Source organism: Propithecus coquereli, unplaced genomic scaffold, assembly GCF_000956105.1.
Source record: "Propithecus coquereli isolate 6110/MARCELLA unplaced genomic scaffold, Pcoq_1.0 Scaffold298, whole genome shotgun sequence".
Lineage (NCBI taxonomy): Eukaryota > Metazoa > Chordata > Mammalia > Primates > Indriidae > Propithecus > Propithecus coquereli.
The window spans coordinates 1,676,144-1,693,873 of NW_012148596.1; positions in this window are offsets into that span (position 1 = coordinate 1,676,144).

Here is a 17,730-nt window from a genome sequence, read left to right on the forward strand (position 1 = left end):
CAAAACAAGAAAATTTTGATCAACTACCTATGTAGATTAAATATCCTCAATACCATATTAACAAATAAAATCTATTAGTGTACACTACAGCATTGATTTTTATTAGCCTTAAGTTGTTGTTATAGTGTAGATGTCTTAGTAAACAGTGGGCAGGACAGATGCCCCACACAGAGGCTGGGACAGAGGAAAGCAAGCCCACAAAGGTAGCAGGATATGGAAGGCTAGCATGTGACCTAGTCTTTGGTGGTCAAGAGGGGATGACAGCTGAGATTTTAAGGATGAGAAGGGTTATTCAGTAAGGATAAGAACATTCTGGGCCAAGGAAATAGCAAACCATTGCATACAGAGAGTGCAGAGCAGGTTTGGGACACAGCTAGCGAGCTGGCTATGGCAGGACTAGGGCGTGAGATTGGTTGAGCGGCTAGACTGAGGCCATTCCAGGGAGGATCTCCTGTCCAGGGTGGTCTGAACTGACTTCCCCATCCATGCTCCTTTTGCTCCATCTCCTCTGTTCCTCCATCCCCTCTCTGTGCTCCCTCAGCACGAGCAGAGGCAATACCAGTCATTCACCTCCTTTCAATCCTCTGCCCCTCAGAACTCAGCCCAGCTCTGTCAGCAGGAGTCGCTCCCACGAGTCCAGAACAATCGCTCTTGTTTTAGCCTCCTCTCTGCCCGCCCTGGACTTTGCACGTTGTGGGCCCTTGGCACCTCCTCACCATCTGAGGAATGGTATTTTGTCAATGTACTTGAACAATTAGCTAAGTTTGACACGTGGCTCAGCTGTCTAAGGGAGAAAACTGGAAACTGGCCCGTTGCAAAGTGACGGAAGAACCTGAAACAGAGAGCAGGGCCAGAAACAAACTAACCCACATGATGGAGCTGTGCGTGCATGGGGGGGCTCAGCACCCCTCCTGCTCAGCAGCAGGACTAACCAGGGCCACACAGTTGGCTTTGGAGTCAGAGTCCCAGCCTGGAGCACAACCCGTTGCCGATTTAACAAGTGACCTTGATCCTGTTGCTGAAACTTTTTGAATGACGGTTTCCTTACCTGACTATGGAGAAAATGCATACTCCGCATGATTGCTGTAAGAATCACACAAAACACTGCCTGTGAAAGTGCTTAAAAATCTGCAAGTTGTTACAGCCGTTTAATTACCGAGCTGGCCTGGTTGGGCAAGAAAGACAAAGCACGTTGAGAAACAAAATCCAGATTGATTTAAAGCGAGACACAACAAAAACCAGCAGAAAACAGGACATGATGTCAGGCATCAAACCTTGGCATACTTTCCATGATTAGAGCCGTTTCCCATAAAGGAATATATATAACCCAGTGACTGGAAACCTCGGCAAAGTTTCTATTTCCTTCCCGTCCTTGCTGATCTCCACTGGGTACTCTGCAGCGGTGGCTCCAAGGCCCTGCGAGAGAAACCATTAGTCCCCGGAAGGACGACTTGCCCTGAGGTTCATGGTTATTATCCTTGAAGTTGAAGAGGTGATGGGAGATGTCACTACGTTTCCTTAGAGCAGGTTTCTGCAGTTAGGAGTCACCTCCTCGTAATACTTTGGCCTCTCAGAGCTCCGCGACAGCTCTGTCGGCAGGAACACAGAGGGCAGCCTGTGGCTCTCAACAGATGAGTCAGTGAGTTGAGGACGTGCCTGTTATTTGCTTCACAGCAAAAGCTGAAAATGGCGGGATGGATCTTGTCAGACAAGAACTTAATAAAAATTTTGAAGTTTTCCATAAAACTAGATATGGTACAGTATCATTAAAATTTAATGAATTATTAACTCCAATATAGACTTTTATAGATGTTAAGCATTTTTATTACAGATTTTTATCTTTCAAGAGTCAAAATTGATCTAAATTTCCCAAAGAAAGGCTAAGAATAAAGAAAGGAGCAGGAAATATAGGCAAGTGGTTACAAGAGAGGAGTTGTGCATAATTTCAGAAATGCGTTATCACATTCATTCGTGAAGTCCTGCGTAGCAATTTTGAAAGAGTTACCAAAACCAATTTTCAAAATAATTTTGAAATATCTTGAAGCAAAAACACAGTCTTCAATTTTGATACCGTTTTTACGTGGTTAGATAAATTGCATGATGAAAAAATGGTGCATTTGGAAAAAAGAGTAACAAACAACTCTGGGTGTTATTGAGGATGCAGGTTGTATGTGGTTCGGTGCCCCTTTTCCCAGACCGTGTCAGTTCTTTCTGCATGGCAGGAGCTTGAGATTTGAAGCCAACTTGAAGCAGCTCTACCTTTGTCGGTTGAGGCTCACCAAAGCCCAAATAGCCTCCTTATCTGTAAAATGGGATTAGTTACAGAGTTTAGTAAGATTCAAAAGCAATATGACATGCTAAATACTTAGCACATGTAGCACAACTTCGTAAGGTCCTTGATTAATTGTAACTATGATGAACTTTATCACTGCTAGTGTGGGAGCTGTAGACTTTACTTGAAACTTTGATTCTTACTCTGTTCTTAAGTAGACATGATAAACTACAGCTAATTAAACTATTGTGTTGTATAAAATGAAAACAATCGACAACCTGGAAAGTATCATCCCATCTTGATTATACAGAGCGTAGGCATAAATGGTGTCTAGTGAGCATGAAATGGTTTCTTACTCCCAGGTGGGAGATGATGCCAGCAAAAGAGAACATTCCTCTCTAGCCCCTAGAGTTCAGAAGATATTTGAGAGTGAAGTAGGAGGGAAAAAATGAAGTGCAGAGCTAAAAACAAGCCATTCAGACAGAACCCAGATTATATCCTTACCAAGGGTGCAAGGAGGGTGGCAATGTCCCTACTGCCACGGAAGGCAAGCCGAGGGCATTTGGAGAAAAATACACTAAGGAAGTCCAGCTCCCTTGAACAATTTTTATGCACTTGCAGAATAGCAATGGAAACACAACAGCGCAACTGAAGCAGTTTGCATGGGAGCCCTGAGAAAGGAACTGGGCCATCAGTGAGGCTAAGGATTAGCCACAGTTAAAACACTAGTGACAAAGGTCACTAATGCAGATGAGCTGGTACACAGAGAGCAGACGTACCTTAGTAGCTATTCGCAGCCTAGGGAGCAGACACCGGTGCTTGTCACTACGTGTAACTCAGGGGAAAACCTGGGCCACCGTGAGTAGTTCCTTGTATAAATAAAGCTGAGTGTTTTTTTTGTATTCCTCCCTCAACCTCTCTGCCCTCTACTTTTTAAATTCTGAAGCTTAGAGTTAAAGATCTCCTATAGGTATGTTTAAAGAGAGAGACAGGAAATGAATGATTTTAATAGTATTTTCCAGACTCACCATTTCAGTGCCGGGACAGGGTAGCACAAGGAAGGGAACCAGCTTTGGGGAGAAAGTGCTGTGTTAGTTATCCACTGCTACACAACAATACTACTACAAGCTGAGACGCTGAAAGCCACACACACATCTATTATCGCAGTTTCTGCGGGTCAGGAGTCTGGCCTGGGGTTCGCTGCACCCTTTGTGAGGCTGCAAACCAGGGTCAGCCAGGGCTGAGTACGCAACTGAGGCTCGGCTGGGGAAGGAGCTGCTTCCAAGCTCAGACGGTTGCTGGCACCAGCCAACCATCCGCATCCTGTCAGCTGCGGGGCTGACCTAGGTTTCTTGCCGGCTGTGTGCCAGAGGCGGCCCTGGATTTCCCTCCACGCAGCTCGGCCTGTAGGGCAGCCCACTGCGGGGCAGGGTGATGTTTCAAAGCCAACAGGAAAGGGAGTCTCTCAGCACGACAGTCACCACGACCTTACGTAACGCGGCCACGGAGGTGAATTCCTGCCCTCTTTGCCATATTCCATTGGTTAGAAGCAAGTCAAATGTCCCACCCACAGTCAAGGTGCGTTGAGCAGAACGTGACTTCCGGGAGGAGTACGCATGCGCGCCGACTTAGAGTCGGGCCACCCAAACTCCTGTGTCAGACACTTTAAAGACGTTGGATAATTAATCTTTTTACCTCAGTCTGAGGTACGTATCTTGGTCCATGGCAACGTCTCTAAACTGGTTTGTTTCCTCCTAGAAAATCGTCTCCAGTTCCATTTTCTGCACCGCAACCAGAGTAACAAAACACATATGATCGCAGCCACGTTCTGTGAAAGTGCCCCTCCCACCACTTTAACCTGACTGGTACTCTCCGCCCTTTGTTAAGTTGTCCCCAAACTACTCAAGCCCATAGTTTTGGGGTGCCCTGGTGCCTTTCCCACACGGCACGGTGTTCTTCCGCTCGGCCCTCCTTTGCCCGCACAGCTGAACCTCCTCGGCCTCATCCTCAGAGTGGTGAGAGGCCCCTGGCCCTGGTTTCTACAAAGTGAGATCCTTCAGAGTTTCATCTCCCCGCAGCCCCTGGGCCTCACCCACCTGAACATCACCCGGAGCTGTCGGCACCCCGCACTTAGAGCTCGCTGGTTTCAGTGGCCCCAGCTCGGGAGGCTGTCAGACCCCTTCTTAGGATCTAGCCCAGTGATGCCTTCCAGGATCTGGTGGCAGCCCTCGACGCTCATTTTCTTCACCCATCGTTGCTTAGATATGATTTCCCTGTTATGCGGAGAGAAGACAAAAGCTTTAAAGCATTTAAATCGCTTTTCCTCGTTGGCCGGTGGGGGCAGGCTCACTTCCAGTAAGTGAAGTGTTTTGCATCTCAACTCCAGTCCATCAAACACGTTATTCAACATTAATTTTCCTACATGTAACATTTGTGGAGTGGAGTTTGCTCATCTCTAAGGCCTTTTCTATCTGAATGACATAACACCGAAGAGCCTGGAAAGAGGTATCTATTTCCTTTAAAAAAAACAAAATTCCTACCACTGAAGTTGAATCCTGTAAGCATGTGAGCAGAGAAGCTGAATTGGACCAAGAAATCCTATGTCTATTTGATTTCCCTTGATTACCTGTCTGTCTCCTGCCTTCTAAAGCATTGCTGACCTCCCCGACCTGCTTCCCAGCACAACCTTCCATAGTCCACGAGATGGCTGCAAGAGCTCAGCCTGCCTGGCGTGCTGCACATACCGAGCCACCCGCAGAGAGATGCCTGTCTACTTCTGGGAGAGGATGGGGCCCTCCGTGCAGGCTAAGATTTGGGGTCCGGAGCTGCTTCCACAGGGACCAATCCTGGAATTCTGGGCGTGTTAACTCTCCATGGGGCAAATGGATCAATGGAAATAGGGGATGGAAGGGTCTAGCAGGATAAATCTCCCTCCTGCCTTCCTCCCGTGTGCTACTCCAAAGCACAGACACTCGCTGCACTTTTCCTGGACAAAGCCTGAGTGCTTGATGAATGCAGCCTGGAGCTGCTGCTGCAACTTCAAGGCTCACAAGGAGACATGATGCTATGTCACTTCCCCCCCGTGTCTCAGATTTCTTTGCCTTTTCTTCTCTTCATTCTCTCTACCCTGGGTTTGCACCTCCCAAATAAAGCCTTAGGTTTTGTTTTCTAGGTGACTCAGGCTAAGATAGAGGCCCAACTGTGAAGGCCTCTCACGTCCCCACCCTGGTGTATTGTGGGATGGAACTGAATTACACACATTCAATCCCAGCAACGATCATTTCAAGGAATGCCGAGCCCGCAGCAAGACTGAGTGATGGAACACAGCACTCGAGATTTCAAGGCAAATGCTTTTTGTGTCATACTCAAGATGATTAGCTTCACACATTACCAAACAACACCAAAAAAAAAAAAAACTGACTCATAAAGCATGTATTGATGTTGCATTTGGGAACAGCTGCAGCCAGCCCGTATGCAGAAATACACGAAAAAGATTATCCTCCTAAAATCAATCTTTGCGCTCTGGAAGAAGAGAGAAGACAGAAATAGCTCTTCGTGGAGCTGAGTGACATGTTCTGGCCAGGCATTCTTTGTTAATATAACAGATGAGAATTAGACGAATTGGAGCTGGAAAGCACTCCTGTCACAATGTGGCTGACGGGTCTGTGGAAAGGCACCGGCCACGCCTGCAGGATGTTTTCACTGCTTTCCCGAGCCCCTTTTAAATAATCCAAGCTGTGATGCTTTCACTGGCAAGCTGATTTCCAAATTAGGTGAAATGTTCATATTATGCAGTCTAATCCATCCTAGAAGTCAGAGAGGGGCAGGGCGCTGGCTTGGGAGCCTCCCGATGGATTGTTCATTCATTCATGTGTGCATTAATTCATTCATTGGTTGAATCCAGGACTGTCCAATAGAGCTTTCTGCTATGATGGTGTGTTCTAAAATTGCATTTTTGATATAGTAGTCGCTAGCCACATATAACTATTGAGCACTTGTAATGGGGCTAGGAGCTGAATTTTTTACTTTATATAATTTCAATTAATTTAAATTTAAATAGCTATATGTGACTAATGGCTACCTTATTGGATGGCATAGCTAAACATTCATTCATTTAAAAATATTTACTGAATGTCTACTAAGGGACCCCTTATAAGTTACTTTATATGTATTTTTTTGGGGGAAATGGGTACTCAATGTAGTTTTTTTAATGATATGAGGAAGATAAGCTGGGTTCACACATATTTATAATAAAATAGAAAGTAAATTTTGTAAACCCACATGCAATTTTGTGAGAATAGATATATAGTTATCCAATAAATAGAATAAATTTTATTCATTTATTTATAATTCTATTGGTTTAAAATATTTAAAATGGCCAAGACAAAGATTAAGCGCCTCTTTATTGCCAAGATATACTCATGTTGCACCTGGAGTAGAATTCCAAGCAGAAAGAACAGAGAAGGATGAGTAAATGTCCCAGAAACAGCTTTTAGGTGCACAATGGATTAGGGAAGAAGGGAAATTATACAAAGAGGTTGTGTATTATTTCCATCCGGGAAATAAGGCAGATTTTTCTGCATGTTTGGATTAGAAAATACATTGTAAGAAAAAAACTGCAGAGAATTTCTGATTAGAATATGTAACTCATAATCACAAGCTGTCAGTTAATCATTGTCATCCCCAAACAAACATGGGCGGCTTTTCCAATAGCCTAGAACTACCTATTGAATTATGGCAAGGGCATCCCAGGAGAAATCACAGGAAGCCCTGTCCCTCAGGAGCCTGTTTCAAACATCACTTATTTAAATGCACAGTGTTCGCAGCAGCCTGTTCTATGGCCTGATGTTCAAATTTGAAGGAGTTATTATTTTACACTAGTAGCAGGAATATGTTTCTGAGTACAAGTAGTGATGATAACATTCTAATTGAGCATGAATTTTAGTTTTTGAAAAGCAACTGCAATATGGGAACAGAATGTCTTTATCTTCAAAGTAGAGGCATTCCTCAAAAGTCAAGCCATAGAATTATCTTCCAGTAACAGGAAAAGGAAGAGATGCTCCTGACCTTCCCTTCTGCCTACCAATGTCAACACGAGGAGGAGGAGAACCACATTTGGGTCTAGGGTGGCCCTGGTGCATTACGACCAGGGTTGCATTAACCTTCAGAACCCTATGAGGTAGGTAATCGTCATCTGAATTTATGGATAGAGAAATCTAGCTCTGTGCAGGCTCATAACTTTTTAAAGGTCATCCTAGGAGTCTGATTCAGACAAAGAAACTAGTCTTACTCCAGATCTGTTGTCTTTTTATTACATCATACCTCTTCTAAGCTATCCATTGCCTTCAGTTTCAAGTGTCATGGTACAACTTTATGAGCTAATGAAGTTAGCAAAAAAAATTAAGATAATTATCTAGCTGATGATTATGTGTGGTAGAATATGACAATATCCTTAAAGAAAGTGTTATGAAATTTAAGTCCAGTCAGGGTGGTGGCACATATGGTTGAATGGAACCAGGGGACTTCATAGAGGAGGCCACAGTGGGGGTGGATTTGCAATGCAGGTCAGATTTGACGGTAGAGTATAGGGAGTGTGTGTGTGTGTGTGGTGTATGTGGCGAGGAGGAGGCAGCCTAAATGACAAAAATACTTATTGAAGAATCTGTGTCCCTTTTGGCTGGAGACTCAGAGAGGAGACATCTGTGAATTAAATGTAACAGAATACTCTGGCTGGGAAGAACCCCCACGTATATGTAAAATATATACACTTAGGAGAAGGGAAAAACTGCCATTTCATAGCTTAAAACTAATATATTTTTTAATTTACTAAGGAATAAAGAATTTAACTCCCAGACAGAATAATTTGTTGTTTGGGGAAAATCGTTTCATTCAAAAATATTAATTGAGCAAATGTGTTTTGGCCAGGCACTGAACATAGGCAAACAAGAACATGTGGCTCTGCACCCATGGAGCTCAGGAATGTGTTTGGAAAGACAAGTGTGGCCTGTGTCATGAAGAAGCACAGACTCACAGGTGGTCCTACCCTGCTTGGGGATGGTGGAGGGAAGGTGTCAGAACATCACCTGGAGGTGCTTGAATGACAGGAGTTTGGGAGTCTCAGGGTGAGCATGGGTGGGGAGGATGGTGTCCCAAGCAGAGAGGGAACAGCATGTGTGAAGGGCTGGTGTCAGCAATCACTTAGCTCTTAGCCTTCTTCCAAAATGGGATGGAGACCCCTGGTGCTGAAGAGCGGGTGCAGCAGAGCAGAGAGCAGCAGGAGGGACACTGGAGAATTGTTCAGAGGTCAAAGACCTTATGGGGAGGAGGGGAGGTTTTGTCCTGAGCACCAAGAATCTGTCTATTCCACCAATGTAAAGCAAATACCACCTATTATTCTTGAGAAAACCAATCAATGAATCCTAACATAGAAAAAAGAAATGTTCTAAAAGTTGCAATGATTTTTGCAGAGATATGGTTCCCTAAAAACACAAATGATTTGCAAACTGAAAACCTAACTCCTGGATGTCTACATCAGAATTCAGGTCAATTTTGATGTGATCTTGGAGACAGTGAGCCTCTGCATATTTTTGTTCATACATTTGCTTATTGGAGACTTGGAACAAAGTGCCACAGGGCTAAAGGCAGAGCATTTGTGGTTACTTTTCATTTATTTCTAGCTGGAAACCATGGAAAAGGACAGAATCTGACTTTTTCTTGCCCCACAGTTGACCTCCTACTCACAGTAGTCAAGACTGCATAACCCAAAATGTACTGGAGTTCAACCATTATGCTCTGATGCAATTTTATTTTCCTTTTGGGGGCTATAATTTAGGACCACACTCTTGTGGGTGATAATGGGTTTCCCTCAAAGGGCAAGTGGATATTCCCACTATTAATTATCCTAGGATGACATTAATTTGGGGATAAGAAATTAGGATGAGGGAGGCCAACGTTAGACCAGAGAAGAGAGAGCTCTTTTCTCTTTGAGTCCACATGAGAGTTAGGCATGAGAATCTCTCTGGGAGGCAAAACAGCCTGCTTCCTGCTATGTGGAGGCTAACGCAAGAGAGAGGCGGCCAGGAGCATGGTGAGGCCTGAAGGATCATGAAGAGATACCCTATTTGGGACAGAAAAATAGTGGATCTGAGTTTATAGACATTTAAAATTATCACATCTTTTAATGGTTGCAAGAAGTTCTCGGTGTTGTTCTTTTGTTCTGTCATCCTGTTAGGGTACTGCTTGCGTGAGGGAAGCGTGTGGTGGCTGGAAATGCAGCAGAGAGTAGAAAAACATGAAGCATTTGTTCCTGAGCTCACAGGAAGCAGGAGAGTTTCTGGGAACCTGGGGGTGGGTTGGGGTCTGCAGGGTGGGGCTCTTGCTTTGTAGCAGGAGAATTTAGTGGGAATGTGACCTTCTACTGTCGTCCCAGGTTGGAGAGGGCTGGCCAAACCAGTAGGTGGTGGAGAGAAGAAAGGTGTGGAGGCGATCCTGCAAGGGGTGTTGAGAGGAGTGCATGTGTGAACCCCAGAGTGGGTTTGGGAGACCTAAGTAGGTTGGCATCCCTGGGGTTTAAATCACAGAGAGGTGTTGGGAGGTGAGCCTGAAATGGAAATAGGCCGCATCTTGAAGAATCCCACGGGCCAGGCCATGCTGAGAAGTTTGCATATGGAACAATGGACTAATTTTAAATGAGAAAATGGCATAGTCAGATTTGGATTTCCGACAGATTGCTCCTGTTTCAGTAGAGAGAATGGAGCAGAAGAGGCATATTTGGAGGAACCGTGCAGGTGCAGGGCGCGGAAAGCATAGCCTAGGTCAGTGATAGTGGAGCTTGGAGGGAGGAGACGCATATTTGACATGTCAGGAGTGGACCTGTAGAAACTAGGGCTGGACTGGGCTGGTGGATTGAGGGGGTGAGAGTCCCAGTTTTTATCGTACTTGTCTGCAGCCGTTTCAAGCAACTAGCATCATCTATCTAAAAAGGATGAACACATACTTCTCTTAGTAAAATCATCTACCTTCCCAATTAGTGTGAGTTTACAACTGGGTTGTTCAAGTATTCATGACACTATCATTAGAATAAAGGGACCAAATTCCATTTCCTGTTTCTAACAGAACACGTAAGCATTGCAGCAGGTCTAGAGAAGAGACGAGAGCTACGTTAAATGCAGAATCCAGGGATCCAAGTTAGCCTTAGAGAGGTGGGTCATGTTGCAGAACATGGTCCAGGCAACAGAAGGACTGAAATGCAGGTAATTGGAATGTTTAAGACTCAAACTCAATTGGTTACATTTAGATGTTGTCATCATAAAGCCACTGAAAACAACTGTTTTCAAATATGTAAAGAATTCATAGGAAAAGATACTATGCAATTTTCTTTCTCCAGGGAGGGTGAAAGAGGAGTGAATGGCCTTGTATTGGAGCCAGAGTGTGTGATTTGAAAGCAGGAGGCAGGAGCTCCTCATCAACTTTGATTAAACCCTGCAGAGCCCACCGGGGAAAGATAGCATTGAGACTCAAACCCTGGGATGTCCTCAAATGTCTTCAGCTCTCCTGGATGCTTCAAGAATTGTCTCTTCTTGAAGTAAGGGCCTGGAGCTTATCTCTTCAGGAGTCCACTCAGCTCTGAAATTTTGTGATATTAATTCCACTGTGAGGATCCTTCTATATGTGCTAAAAAGTGAAGCCAAAACATCTTTATGAGAATAAATTATATCTTTAAATCTATCAGCAGATAAATAATCCTATACTATTTGTGATGATTCTTCTCCTTTTGAGGAAATAATCATTTATAGCAGTGAGCATTAATGACTTGAAGAGAAAACGTCTTAAATTTAAGTCCTGTTAATTTATAATTGGTAAATATCTGAAGTAAAGTAGATCTAGAAATTACATTTGCACTAGCTTATGAAAAAATCGAGGACTTGATATAGTTGTGGAAACAAGTCTACTGAAAGGCAGTTAACCCTTTCTAAAGCAAATTTTTAAATTATTAATAATAAACCTATGAATACAATAGCAGTACATTTAATATCCATTTCTTTGGCCGCCCTGTGGGAGGTTCGTGCTTTCTGTAAGTTGCCTCAACCTTTTTCCTCCCTGTACTAAGAAAAATTAACTCCCGTCCCCTCAGTCACTTTCTGCACTTCTAATGTAGTGGTTGTCACATGACATTAGTGAGATGGGTGGGGTCTGTCTTCCCAGTAGATCCAGAGCTTCAGGATATCATGGGGCAGGACTTAGTACTCTCTGTGGTACTGGTTTCATGCCCAGTGTAAATTAGAGGTTCAGTCATTGCACGTTGGATAGAAAAGTTGTTCCAAAAATGAGGCATGAAAGAATTAATAAGTAGGATGCATTTCTGTTCATCCTGTTGGGCAGAACCTTACTGCTTTGTTTTACCTTTTGAGCCATTATTTTATATGGGCTCTGAGCTTTAGCTTTGGATAATTTTAGACTGGTGGGTTTCCATTGTGCTGATCAATGTATAATGCAGTTCTGAGTACTTTCTGCAGGGCAGGTCTGGGCTTGGCAAATTCCCTCAGTGTTTGCTTGTCTGAGAAAGTCTTTATTTCTCCCTCATATAAGAAACTTAGTTTTGCAGGATACAAAATTCTAGGCTGGCCATTATTCTGTTTAAGAAGGGTGAAGATGGGGCCCCAGTCCCTTCTGGCTTATAAGATTTCAGTTGAGAAGTCTGCAGTTAGTTGGATGGGTTTTCCTTTGTAAGTTACCTGATGTTTTCACTTTACACCTTGCAGGAGTTCCTCCTTTGTGTTAACTTTGGCCAGTCTGATGACTATGTGTTGTGGTGATTAGCTCTTTGCAATGAATCTCCCAAGTGTTTATTGAACTTCTTGTACCTGGAAATCTAAATTTCTGGCAAGACCAGGAAAGTTTTCAATTATTCCCTCAAATAGGTTTTCCAACCCTTATGTATTTCATCTTCACTCTGAGGGATGCCTATGATTCTTATGTTTGGCTTTCTTACCTGATCACATAAGTCTTGCAGGCTTTGTTCCTTTCTCTTAATTCCCTGTTCTTTATCTTTGACTGATTTGTTTAATTCGAAGGTGTTGTCTTCGACTTCTGAGATTCTTTCTTCTACCTGGTCTAGTCTATTCTTAAGACTTTACACTGTGTTTTGTACTTCCTTGAATGTATTTTTTATTTCCAGAACTTCTATTTCATTTTTTTTAAAAAATTCAATTACAGATGATGTAAACAAATGGGAAAACATATCATGCTCATGGATTGGCAGAGTCAATGTTGTTAAAATGTCCATATTACCCAAAGTGATCTATAGATTTAATGTAATCCATCAAAATATCAATGTTATTTTTCACAGCTCTAGAAAAAATAATTCTATGCTTCATCTGGAACCCAAATATCCAAAGAAACCTTAAGCAAAAGGAACAAATCTGGAGGCATCATGTTACTAGACTTTAAACTATACTACAAGGCTATAGTAACCAAAACAGCATGGTACTGTCACAAAAATAGAGACAAAGACCAGTGGAACAGGACAGAGAACTCAGATATAAAACCATCCATATATAGCCATCTGATCTTTGACAAAGTAGACAGCAATATACACTGGGGAAAAGAATCCCATCCAATAAATGATGCTGGGAAAATGGGATAGCCATGTGATTGAAACAGGATCCATGTCTGTCACCATTCACTAAAATTAACTCAAGATGGCTTACAGACTTATGTCTAAGACATGAAACTGCAAGAATTCTAGAAGAAAATGTTGGATAATGTTTTCTAGATATCAGCCTAGGCAAAGAAGTTATGAAGAAGATCCCAATGGCAATCACAGCAACAACAAAAATAAATAAATGGGACTTTATTAAATTAAAAAGCTTTTGCATGGCCGACGAAACAACAGAGAAAATAGACAACCTACAGGATGGGAGAAAATATTCGTATGCTATACATCTGATAAAGGGCTAATAACCAGAAACTACAAAGAACTCAAGCAAATAAGCAAGAAAAAAATCAAACAACTCTTTAAAAATTGAGCAAAAGACATGAATGGGAGCTTTTCAAAAGGAGATAGACAAATAGCCAGTAAACAGATGAAAAAATGCTCAACATCACTAATCATCAGAGAAATGCAAATCAAAACCACAATGAGATATCACCTAGCCCCGGTGAGAATGGCTTTTGTTAAATTGGAACTAACTGATCAGAACTCATGTGCACAGATGGAAGTAAACCTCAGTGGAAATCAAGCAGGTGAAAGGGGTGAAGAGGGGATGGGTGAAATCATACTAATGGGTACAATGTACACTATCTGGGTGATGGGCACACTTATAACTTTGACTCAAGCAGTACAAAAGCAATCCATGTAACCAAAACATTTGTACCCCCATAATATTCTGAAATTAAAAAAAAAAAAGAGAATGGGGGAAAAATGATACATGACCACTAATGGATAGCATTATTAGTCATTCAAGCTATTTGAAGACAAAATAGCTTTGCATTATAAGAGTGCCACAAATTCAAATGCTATCTATATCTATATCTATATCTAAAGGCCAGGGTAAAAAACAGGAAGAAATAAGAAAGATATATGTGGTCCTGTGGCCCATGGCCCAGCTGAGGAGGACATGCCCTCCATAAATTCTTTCTTAATTAAAAAACAAGGAAAGAATGAAAGCAAAGCACTAAGGGGTATATAACCCACTTTATGCATTCAAGTTACACACAGGAATGCAAACTCCATGAGGGTAGGCATTTTGTTTATTTTGTTCATTGCTATATCTCTAGCACTTATTACTGCCTGACACAGGAACATATAATAAGTATTACTTATATGTATTATTGAAAGCATAAGTGACTGAGTCAAATAAGACACTTCTACAGGCTTGATTCAGTCCCTGGGAGAGCCAATTTACAACCCTGTTTTGTAAAGTGTTCTCTAATTCATTCCTTTCCCTAATTTGGACTGGCTTCTTTCTTCTACAGTGTCTATCTCCATTAAAATCACAGAATTTTAGCACCAATTGAGCCTCTTGGAATTATTTCATTCCAATTAGTATCACTTGTTTCTATTGGTTTTATTCTGATAATATTTTCTTTCTTAAAAAGAAACCAACAAACCAACACCAAACCAAACCAAACCATAATAATAACAAAAACAAACAAACAAAAACACAAAAACACAGCCAGGGACACCTTTTACTGGATTAACCCTGGAACCATAGTCATTTCTTTGAAGCTCTGGGAGTTTTGCTTTTTAGCAATGAGACTTGGAAAGGCCATAGACTGTAAAGCTTTGTTATTTACACTCCAGTGGATGAATTAACTGAATGTTCTGGTGTGGCATAGATCTGGTTTCAGTACAGTTGGCACATTATTGTTCAATCAGGTTTCCATTCAGTGTATCATTAAAAATACCCCAAGAGGAGAGTTTGGCAAAGCTGAATAATTGATAATATTAAGAAATTATTTTTAGGTGTGATGATAGTACCATGGTTATGTTTTTTTAAAAGTCTTATCCCTTAGATATACATACTGAATTATGTAGAGGTGAGATGAAATTATGCCTGGGATTTTCTTTCAAATAATCAAAGAAAAATGGGAATGGTGCAGTTAGATTCATCACACTATTCTCTCTACTTGTATATGTATTTAAAATTTTCCACTTTCAAAAAAGTTAGTAACAATATCCAAAGCAATATATTCAGATGTGCTATTAGAGATCAGACTGTCAATTGTACCTGTACTTTAGCTTAGCTTAGCTGCTGATTTCTAAGAGGAATCCTAATGATTCAGCAAGAATGTGAGATCATCATATTTGACCTCACTTTATAGCGTAAGGAATTGAGCTTAGAGATGTTCAGTATTTGCTCAGGGTCAAGTCAGTCAGTTTCACAGGTCTGTGACCATGAGTTGAGATCTGACATTGAGTAGGAAGAGGAGGAGAACACAACGAACCTAGCCTGGAATGCCAAGTTGAGAAACTTGGATTTGGTGTGAGAGGCAAAGCGGATCCAGAACATTTCTAGGGAGGAAAGGAGCCAATGACAATATTGTTGGGGGAAGATTATCTAATATGCAGAACAGATATCAGCTGTGGGATCTGCCTCAGGCTTTTCAGTTCTTCAGAGCTACACCTGATGGACCTCTGATTCCAGAAGGGTCCATGGGCTTGGAAAGGAAGAGCCCACGAGACCATGCTGAGGCATTATCACCAGGCTTTGTGGTCCATTCGATTTACAGGACAAGAGAGAGAAGAGAGTGGGAAAGACTTTTGTTCATGTGGTTGCAAATAAATGTGGCCTCCTCAGAGGGAAGATTGGGACAGTGGCTATCTGCCCAAATGCTGTTCAGGCAGTCTATGAGACCAAGGCAAAGAGAAAAGCCTATCCTCATGTAAATGAATAAAGTAATTCATTCAAACATCATACACCTCAGATATGTATACACACTACTGAACTCATACTTGCTTAAAAATAAATAGAGGCTACTTATCAACCACTATAAAATTAAATACTATGTGTACATATGCTAGCTGAACAACAGTTGTGTTTTGCTGCTTTAGACTAGAACACAGCAGGCATTTTTCTGCATTATTTCAGTTCTAAGGGGAAAAAAAAACCACAGAGCAGGAAAAATAGACAATAAACCACAAATTAGCAGCATTTACTTTGAAAAAGCCTAATTTTTAAAGAACTAGTGAAATTAAGGTGGACGTGTGACTGTATCTTCCCACTCCAGTTGCCCCATGATTATTTGCAAGGCTTAGAAATAAAGGTGTCCAAGATTATATTCCAAAAACTTTCCCTAACATTTTATCATGCTTTCAAAGTGGGCCAGTCTGTATTTTTAAATATAATTTTGTAAAAAAGCATTGCCTTTAGAGTCAGTGAAACCACATTGAATTCTAAGCCAGGTGACCACAGGTAAGTTATTCGAAGCCTTAGTTTCTTGATTGTATAGTGTATCATCTACCTTGCAGGTATTGCAGGCACCTAATGGGCTCTTACTTTAACATGCCAAATCATTTAACAGTTATTAAAACTCCAGAGGGTCAAGATGGTTTACTTTTGAAACATGAGGAATATAGACATGTAGGTGCCATGTGAGAATATAGATCCCTGGACCTGTGCAAGGGTCAGTGCCTCCCCCAGGATGGATGCTCAGTAAATGCCTAAGTGAAGTGCCTTGGTTAAAAGAAAAATGAAATTATTTGTGCAGTTATTTGTATCAGCAATTGATGAACTCCATTCTTCTTCTATTACATTCCAGTGATCCAAATCTTGCAAATCTTGAGAATGGACCATTAAGCATATCTTTTTTTGAGAAACAGGAATTAATATCAATGCTAAAAATACACCCCAAGCACCTGTATAAATGTTTTCCTCATGCTAAATTATGCTGTGATTGGCAGTAGGGCAATAATACATAAATATTTATTGAAATACCCATTTTCTTTCAAATAAAAGGTTGATAGTTTCATGCTTTCCTCCAGCAGAAATATCCTCTTCTCTTGTTTATGTTCCAATGCCACAAGCAAAATATGCAATTATGAGCCACCAGCTCTAGCAAAGCCAGGCTGCCATGGCTATTTTGCAGAGGGATGGGTGACTTTCTCAGGAATCTTTGTTCCAACAAAACAATAAAGGCAACAGGTTGTGAATATTATGTGTGGCAGGCAGAATGACTCCCCAAAGAGATGCCCATGCCTTAATCTCTGGAACCGTGAATGTTACATTTCATGGAAGGAAGATATGGACAGATTTAAAAATGTTATAGACCTTAGGATGGGCAGATTTTCCTGGCTTACTGGGATGAGCCCAATCTAATCATGTACATCCTTAAAAGCTGAAAATTTCTCAACAGAAGAGATAAGGCAGAAGGAGAAATGAGAGAGATTACAAACATGAGAAAGGCTCCATTTACTGCTGTTGGTTTGAAGATGGAGAGGCAACTAGGTAAGAAAAGCCTATAGAAGCTGAGAGCTGCTCCCAGCAGATAGCCTGCAAGGACATGGGGGCCTCGCCTTTACAACCTGACCGAATTCTGCCAACAATCTGAATGAACCTGGGAGTGATTCTCTCCCACAGTCTCCAGACGAAAGCCCAGCCAGGGGACACCTTGAGTTCAGCCTTGTGAGGCATGAACAGAGAACCAGCCAACACTGTCTGGACTTCTGACCTACAGAACTGAAGGATAATATATTTATGTTGTTATAAGCCTCTAAGAATGTGCTAATTAGCCACAGCAACAATAGAAAAACAGCAAAAATACAGTAATCCTAAAAACTTTGGCTTAGATGGTAGGTCCCCCTGAGCAATAGAAGTGGACACCCTTACTGGGATGTAAATAACTCATGAGAAAGAAACCAGAGATACAAAAAGTGGTCTAAAAGTTTTGGAAATATTTCTAGAAAATGTAAAGCTTCTTGTTGGTGGTGGTGGTTTTGTGTGTGTGTGTGTGTGTGT